The 8637-nt window shown below is 40.0% G+C and overlaps 1 protein-coding gene across 4 annotated transcripts in view; it reads right to left on the minus strand.

Moving 5' to 3' along the window:
* Positions 1 to 7980, minus strand: part of FOXP2 (forkhead box P2) — a 583344-nt gene extending 575364 nt beyond the window's left edge. For all 4 annotated transcript variants that reach the window (XM_064374262.1, XM_064374250.1, XM_064374240.1 and 1 more), the window contains exon 1: positions 7898 to 7980. The gene's annotated coding sequence lies outside the window, so the exon portion shown is untranslated. The remainder of the gene's footprint in view (positions 1 to 7897) is intronic.
* Between the last annotated feature and the right edge of the window lie 657 nt (positions 7981 to 8637).

An 8637-nucleotide genomic window follows, 5' to 3' on the forward strand; every position in this document is an offset into this window, starting at 1 on the left:
CTCAAAAGAAAAAAGTAAAAATAATTTTTTAAAAGAGGAAAAGAGGGGTAATTATGTATAAAATCCACTTTGCCTGACTTCAGTTTCCCAAGGGCCACATATTACTAGTGGTATGTCGAAGTGATTTTCAGTCTGTGGAAGGGAAAAAGGAAAGAGAAAAATGAAAGGAAGTAGGTTACGAAGAGAGATATCCTCCTTCCTTATCAATGGAAAAGATTACAGACTCCTTTCACTATTCTCAAGTCATTTAGAATAAAATTTCTGAGCAAGTTAGTGCAATTTAAATATGAACAAAATACTTGAGAGGGAGATCTGCAGGGCACTGTGCTTATAAGAAAATAAATATTTTTGTATTTCTGTGGTGTTATACAGAGAGCTGTATCACTTATTCATGCCTTAGTATCCAAAACCAATTTGAGCAAGCTAAAGAGTGGGATTTTAACTTTAAAGACTTGGAGTTTTCATCAAATCATAAATCTTTAATCTGGTCTGTTTAAGGACATATACTGAAAGAAAGAAAGAAAACAGAATTTGTGAACTTATAGTATGTTTTCCAATGAAAGACGTAAAGCCCTCTAAATGTGATTACAAATCCCAGAACAGACCTTGATTTGACCTATTTCCCTCCATCTTTCCATAAAGAAAATGCCAGAAATACTTGGCTTGCCCTTGTTGTATTTACAGTGTATCCATTAGAAATACTCACATATATTTATTCTATTCATATTAAGGTATAATGATGAATTTTATGACCAAATCCATCAGTTTAACCTGTGGTATTATATTAGAGCACTGAACTATTGAAAGTTTGTTGTACAAAACCACAAATATCCACTCACAACTTTCAAAATTTAAATGTAATGTTGTTTCTCAGATCAAGAATTTAAAAAGGGATACAGAAAGTGGAACTTGAAGTATACTCACCTGAGATGAGAGCCATGACTTTGCCAAAATAATAATGAACAGTGTTTCCCAATGAGATATGATATAAAATGGGTGTAGGATTTAAAAAAAAAAAAGTAAAAAGTAATTTCAAAATGAGTTATACAACAATATAGATGGAAGTAACTTCTTGGGCCTCCAATGAAACATTCATTCCTTCACTCGAAATTTATTGATGGGGCTCTTCCCAAGTGCCAGGCACTATTCTACGTATTCAGTTAAAGCAAAGCAAAACAAAATCCCTGGCTCTATGGAACAAATATGTCATTGGGGAAAAAGATGTTAAATAACCATGTTTTCTAAATGTCAGTTAATGATAGTACTATGAAGAAAAGTAAAATATGGCAAAGGTAAATAGAGTGATCCATGAGGATTCGTTACATGGGACAGTTAGAGAAGGCTTCTCTAACAAGGATACATTTGAGGAGAGACCTCCTGAAGTTAGTGAAGATCCAAAAGGATAGATCATTCCAGACAGAGAAAAGCTCTGGAGTAGGAGTCAGCTTATCCTGCTTTTAGGACTATCAAGGAGACTTGTACGTCCACAGTAGGCCAAATAAGAGAGAAAACAAGACCTTATGTAACGTCTCTTTTATTCTGAGACATAAGACGCTTTTGGAAGGCTTATACAAGAGGAACACAATTAGACAGGTTTTTAAAAGATCACTTTGCTGTATGGAGAATAAACTGTGATGCCTGAAGGGAGAAGTAGTAGGATCAACTAAGTAGGTATTGCCTCAGTTCAGGTAGGAGATGATGGTGTATCTGGCCAGCTTGGTAGCAGTGGCTGTACCAACTACAGGTATAGAACAAGATCATTTTTGTTGCCATTTAGCTAAACTAAAGGTAAACTCCATAAGGAAAAAAACTGAAGACAAAAAGGAAGTGAAGAGTTAGCTACAGGCATACAGACATAGATCAACCAAATCCTGGAACATAAATTTGGGTGAGGTAATAGTGAGGAACGGTTCTTAAAGATGTTGGGGATCTGTTTAAAAAAAAATGAGATGATTTTATGACAGTCTACATATGTTAAGATGTTAAGATATTTGGATTAGTGTACTGTAAGTTTTTCCTCACTATCTGCCAGTGAGAAATTGTATAAATGCTTTCTCCAAAATATGTCTACCACTGATTTTTTTCCCACCCCCTAAAATACATTTTAAGTAAGTTTGTTTTTTTTAAGGTTGAGAAAAAGTTGCAAAATGATGGCTATAGTTGGGTGTGTGTACCAAAATGATACAAAGCTAAAATGATAAAGAAAACTTTCATAGAAAACACCATCAAATAAACATAAAATTTAAGAATTAAAAAAAAAATACCAGAAAAACTTAAGGTATTTCTAGTAGCAGCCTTTGTTTGGGGAATTCAATGTTAATTTCCTTAAACTGCTTAAAAAAACAAACAAACAAACAAAAAAACAATACATTCTAATGGTATAATCTTTTCGACTGTTGTTAGAAAAATCTTTAAGAGGAAACACTAAAAACTTAAATAAATTTTAAATCAACATTATCAACACAAAGTATATTTTAAGTCTTCCATGACAGCAATTGAAGCAAACTGAGGAACATTAATAAACTAAAAAAATGCTGAGAGCTCTTAAACCCCTGGGAATTCATTTTCTTCACAGCAATGTGCTTTTCAACATTTAAATTGTATTCACTCTTGCTAACGAAAATAATTCGCCATAGCATAAAAAAACGAATATGTCGGTTCTGTATAACATATCATACTTATCAATATATTGGAAAGGTATGTTCTAGATATCCTTGGCAGATAGTAGGAAGAGAGAAGGGCACAACTAACCTGAAAGCTGAATTCAACAGTAGTTGAGTATAGGTCCAAGAATGCATATTTCAATAATCAAAGAATCCAAAAGGTTGAACCTAAGCCCCATAGATGATTCACGGAGAAAATGCAGTTTTTAAAAATATTTAGATAGATTCAGTTAAATTTAGTAAATTTAAACATTCAAATTGTACTTGGAAAATTGGAAGAATGAACAAATACAAGTCAATTCAGGGAGCGTAAACAAAGTTCACAACTACAAAATCAAACAGTGAAAGTGAATCCAACCTTAAATCATTAAAATATAATGTTGTATTAAAGATGAAATTGAGGTGATGCCAGTGTACTTTTAGAGCACAGATATATTCTGTTAAGTTGGCTGGTAGATGATTTACAAATTTATCTGTATAGATAAATACAAATTCCTAATCATTCCAATTATAAAACAGAGATTATACTCCTAAAAATAATTAGGGCAATACTTAATATCACATTTGAGGAAACAGCAAATTACCAACGCAACTATTTAAAGAAAAACTAGCTTTCATGAATATTACTGCTGAAAATATATCATCATATACCCATAAATTTACTTTATCATTTTAATACTAATAATATTTCAATGTAAGAAATTTAAATCTTCTCTAAAATGTCTCTCCAGCATCTCAATATTCTACCATTAACCTCTTGATTAGGTCATACTATTTCTTTACATTTCACCACAGCTAGGTACTTTTTTGTTTGTTTGCTTTGTCTAGGACATTTAGGGCAAGTAATGGATAAATACACAGGGCAGAGCAAAATGGTATATAAAAAATTACTTAGAAGGAAGTAAGCAAGTGGAAGAACCCATTTATTTTACAGGCAAGAATATCTGCAAGAAAAGTATATTCCATAGGGAAGAATGCCCTACAATATGAGTATTTCTGTTATTCAATAATAATAAATTTTCACATAACCTATGCTGGGCTAAAAAAAAAAAAACTAATGGCATTTTTAGACAACCCTTTTAACTACACTTGGTTAAGACGTTAAAAAAAAAAATGTTACAGGGGCCACTTTGAAGTTCTGAAAATCAAATGAAGAAGCTAAAAGTCTAGAAAAACTCCATAAGAAAGCAATGAAAATGACCTAAGCCTCATGAAAAAAAAAAAAAAATGTCCCAAGAAAGTAAATTATTTAATAAAGACTATAGAATTGATAGGACTTTAGTCCAAGTACACTAAGAGATACACAGTTGGACCTAAGAAAATGTTTATTTCACCTAAGAAAGGAACAAAACTAAAGGACAACATAAAAATTTGAATCAGGCATTAGATTATTTGCAGACCATGAGCACTGGAACATGTGTTTTTAAAGTTTCAAGCACAGGGCTTACCTTTACAGCAGATTTAAGAATATAGAGAACTCTTTCTGGGTTGAATTTACTTATTAGAGCTCTATGAATTAAGGGCTAAAGTTGCTTTTGAAATCAGTGCTAATATTAAGATCTCATTAGGAATATTTTAAGATATAGGCTTTCTTTTATCGAAAAATAGTATGAATTTGGGCACTGGTTAGAACATTTTGGGTCCATTCACTTATCAATAACACCACTACTATTTATCACAAAGTTCAAGAAAAAAATAGCCTGAATGTGCCAAAATTAATATTCAGCAACTGTAATAAAATTGATACTATTTCTGAATTCACCCAACAATTTTGTCTATTAACAGTCATGTTGAGAAAACTTCTTAGTGACCTATGTGCTCAATCTCATTCTCTTCCTTCAAGTTAATGGCCTCTTTCCGATTTAATTCAGAGAGGCAGAAAATACATGAGGATGTCCATCATTTAGTTTTCTATAATAGCTGATTTAACATGACACAAAACAAACAAGGGTGATGAGGCAGAGCCAGATCCAAAAAAGTCACAAATAAAATCCCTTTTATGTAATTAAGTTTTGTATCCTTCACATATTCTGTTGAAATTAAAATGGTAAATAATGTCTCTGGCTACAATCACTATACTGTTACATGCTCTATGAATCTCAATCAAATCATGCAGTTATTTTCACATTATTTAAATATACTTTTCATAAAGTATAATTCCAATAGCTAAACAAACAGACTTCTATTTTTGAAATCTTGCTGGTACAAAGGAAATATAACTTCTCCTTACAGATTATCTGTACATATAATGTTCACCTTTTTTCTACTTTTATGGTGTACAACATACAACTATTTTCTCCCTATTTTAGGTTTCTAGAAAAGTACAAAAGTTTATCTTATTTCTGTAAGCAAAACCACTGCAATACAAGAAGTGCAAAGAAATGAAACTCCAAGTACAGTTTATTCAGGCACAACCATTTCATAAATCTCTTCATATCATAATGTAATTAAAGGCCTCTTTCCACCCCGAGTGCAAAACAATATCCCAAAATATGACTCAGGCAATTCTGAACATTAAAAATAGTTCATAATTAACATATGTCTATGATTCCTTTGATTGCTGTATTTATTCTAATATACACTGAAGTATAATGGTAACATTTTAACAACCTGAGTATATTCATTGTACTTATATTTAAATTGAATTAAAAATTATTCCCTTAAAAATCCTCACATTCTTTTTTGTACTTAAAAATGAACTTTTAGATGATCTTTTTAAATTGAGTGTCCTCTCTCATCTAAGGGATGTATCATCAGGTTTCTAGCCTCCTCTTTCAAAGTTAGTATATAACCACAATTAAACATTTATTTCACTTAATTTTAGATAACAATGAAATAGTGTGTGTCATAAGGAGATATTTGACTGGACTGACGACTGAATATGAGTCTAGTTAGGCAAGAAAAATAAAAGGAAAGAAAGAAGGAAACAAGCAGGCAAGAGAAAAGGGGACTTCAGAAAGCTCTAAAGCTGATAAATTGTATGGCCCCCATGATCACAGGGTATATAATTTTACACCCACTCTTTTAATATAGATACAAATAAACCAAAATTGTAAACTAATTGTGTTTAACAACATTAAACAAACACTACATCTGAAAATTCCAGTACACTGGGAATATACTGATCTATAACTCATAGTGACAGAAAAGATAAACAGGCCCCCTGACAACATAAAACATTTCCCAAGGTATCCCACAATGCAGACTTGAAGATGGAAACAACTGAAAGCTCATCTTTACTTCAGTTTTGACTCTAACACAGACTTGCTATTAAGCACATCCCTCTTGCCTCCGCTGCTGCCTAAACAAAGTGTTTGAGAGGAGAGCCTCAAAAATTGTGCCCGTAAGGCGAACTTTTTGCTTTCTAAAAGTAAATCTCTCCCAATACTTCCAGCTGGAAAACGTCCACTTCAGCTACCTGACTCCAGGACGTCACTTTCTCCCCTGGGCTTACCTGCTACTACTTAAGTATTCTTCCAAGTAGACTCTGGACAAGTTGGGAGGTAGCTCTTTAAGCACTCCTGATCCACGCTGACTACAAATACACACACCTGACACATTCCCACAGGTCCTTCGTACCCTTTCCTCCTCCGCCCTCCTCTGAGAACTCACCCAGGCCATTTAGCGCACCTCCCAGGGTCAAAGCCTGCCCACCTGGGAGCGAAGAGTACTCCAGTAGTAGTCCTCAAGATCAAGAAACTTACTGGATTTTAACATGTGGTAGGAAAAAACTGTGTGTATGTGTGTGTCGGAGGGAAGGGGGAGATGGGGGAGCAGGAGCCTTACAGATAGCAGCTGTCTATTAAATGGTTTAAATCTGTTGGTAAATACACAGATGGGTCTAGGTCTTTGGGGATTACGGATTCTGCAGAGCCTCCCAAGTGGTGACCAGGTCGACCTCTCTTGACTCATCCCTATGCAAAACGCGCACCGGCTCAGCTTTCCAATCCAATTCCCAGACTTGCACCCGTCCTTCCCATCACGCTCCTTCGAACCAAAGCGTCACCCCACGCGCCAGGTGCCCTTAGAGACTTACCTAAGAGATTCCAGAATCTGAGAGTAGTGTGGGTAACTTTTGCTCCCTGATCTAGAGAGGCCCCAACACCCACTGCAAGTGAGGGTCCAACTGAGGTCGGGTGTCAGGGCGCGTTGCGGCCTCGCGGGTGGGCAGACGCGAGCGGAAAACGCGCAGGCGACGCGCACGGCCACCCAGTGAGTCCCGCCCGCGCCGCCGCCGCACGTGCGCCGCCTCGAGCGCAAAGGGCGTTGGGACCCGCGCTCAGCCCGCCCGCCCGCCGGGGCCACTATGAACTCAGGTAAAAGCCAAGAGAGAACCCCTCCCAATCTCCGAAAGGTGCCTGCGCCCCTCCCACATCTCCTCCCCGAAGTGCCGCGAGGTGCGATTTCACCCCAAACCCACCCACAAACAGCGAGACCTCTCCAAAGCGGAATAAAAGTAAAACCAGGCCAGACCCCGGGAGAAACGGGTCGTGCTAACGCGTGGACAGGGGAAGGAGCACGATTGGGGGCAGCAGTTATCCCCGTGCACGGTTCTCCCGAAGCGTCCGAAGGGCGCAGGAGTTTCTTGACTCCAGAAACAGGAGTGTCCCCTTTCCTCCTCTCTCCTTCTCGGAGAAGTACTTCTGAGATGAACGCTGAAGTGCCCAACTTAGACGCGAGAAGCGTGCACTTGCCCAACTGAATAAATAAAGGTCAGCAGTTGGATCAAGAAAGAGTATGCTTCTAACCGCCAGAGGGTTTAACTGTTGTTTCTCCTCCCGAGGTTGGGGGGTGGGGGAGGAAGAGGAAAAGACAACAAACAATTAAAAAGGAGAGTAAACAAACACACATTTGGTGTTTCGACACACATTCTCCTCCAGCCGCGCGGTCTCTCCGGACGTAGCAACATTTTGCATATTCCAAACTAAAAATCATCCGTGAGCCAACAGCACATCTCCCCTCACCACCCTCTTTTTCCCCATTGCAAAGCAAAATGAAAAAGAACAACAAGTGGTGATGCTGGGTCCTGAACGCGACCCCAAGGCCGAGCCCAAATTTGACACATGTCACCCTCGCCCCGGCAAGCAGGGCGCTGCGGTTGGGGAGAAACTTTGTCGCCACCGCGGGAGGAGCGCGGAGCAGAGTAAAGTCGCAGCCCGGCCCGGCGTGGAGGTGGCTGGGACAGGGTGGGGTGTGGAGGTGCAGCGCGCCAGAGTGAGGGCCAAGAAACTTACCGCGACCGGGGACGCCGTGGGCAGCGTCCCGGGAGGTGGCACCCGCGGCGCCGAGGCAGAAGCCCCCAAACAACACACCCACGCGCGAGTCCGGGCAGCTGCTACCTCGAGTGGGGGGCGCGCCCGGGGAGGGGGGGCAGAGGAAGCCGCAGCCGGCGGACGCGGCCGCCGCATAAATAACCCGGGCGGGCGCTCGTGAGAGGGCTGCGGATGGCGCGGGGCTAGAGCCGGGGCGAAGCGGCGGCCGCGGAGCTGCACGCGCCGGCGTGTCTCGCGCTTTCTCGGAGGCTCGCGCTGTCTCGCGCAGCCGCTCCCCCCACCCGGATCTGTGTGTGTATGTGTGTGTGTGTGTGTCTGTGTGAGTGTGCGCTGGCAGGCGCGCGCACCGGGCCGCGCGCGCGTGTTGTTGGCAATGCAAACTGTATACACACTGCGCGCGGGGCTGCCTCTCCTCCGAGGGGCGGGGTGGGGGACAGGACGTCGCAGAGGATTCTGAAGTACTGCCAGGCCACTTGTTTGTTTTGTTTTACTTTGCGTTGTTATCGTCGTTGTTGTTGTTGATCCAAAAAGTGGTTTGGAACCAGCTGGTTTGGATGCCTTTCTCCTCCGTCCACCTATTTCACCGCCACCCCCTGGCTCCTTCCCTAACTTCTGTAAGCGGGGGGGAAACGCAGGGCAGAATATTGTTCGGATTTTCAGCGGAGCCTCCTGGCTGACGTCAGGTCCACCTGCTATGTAAA

This window comes from Aotus nancymaae, unplaced genomic scaffold, assembly GCF_030222135.1.
Source record: "Aotus nancymaae isolate 86718 unplaced genomic scaffold, 86718_ANA_hifiasm-v0.15.2.pri h1tg000002l, whole genome shotgun sequence".
Lineage (NCBI taxonomy): Eukaryota > Metazoa > Chordata > Mammalia > Primates > Aotidae > Aotus > Aotus nancymaae.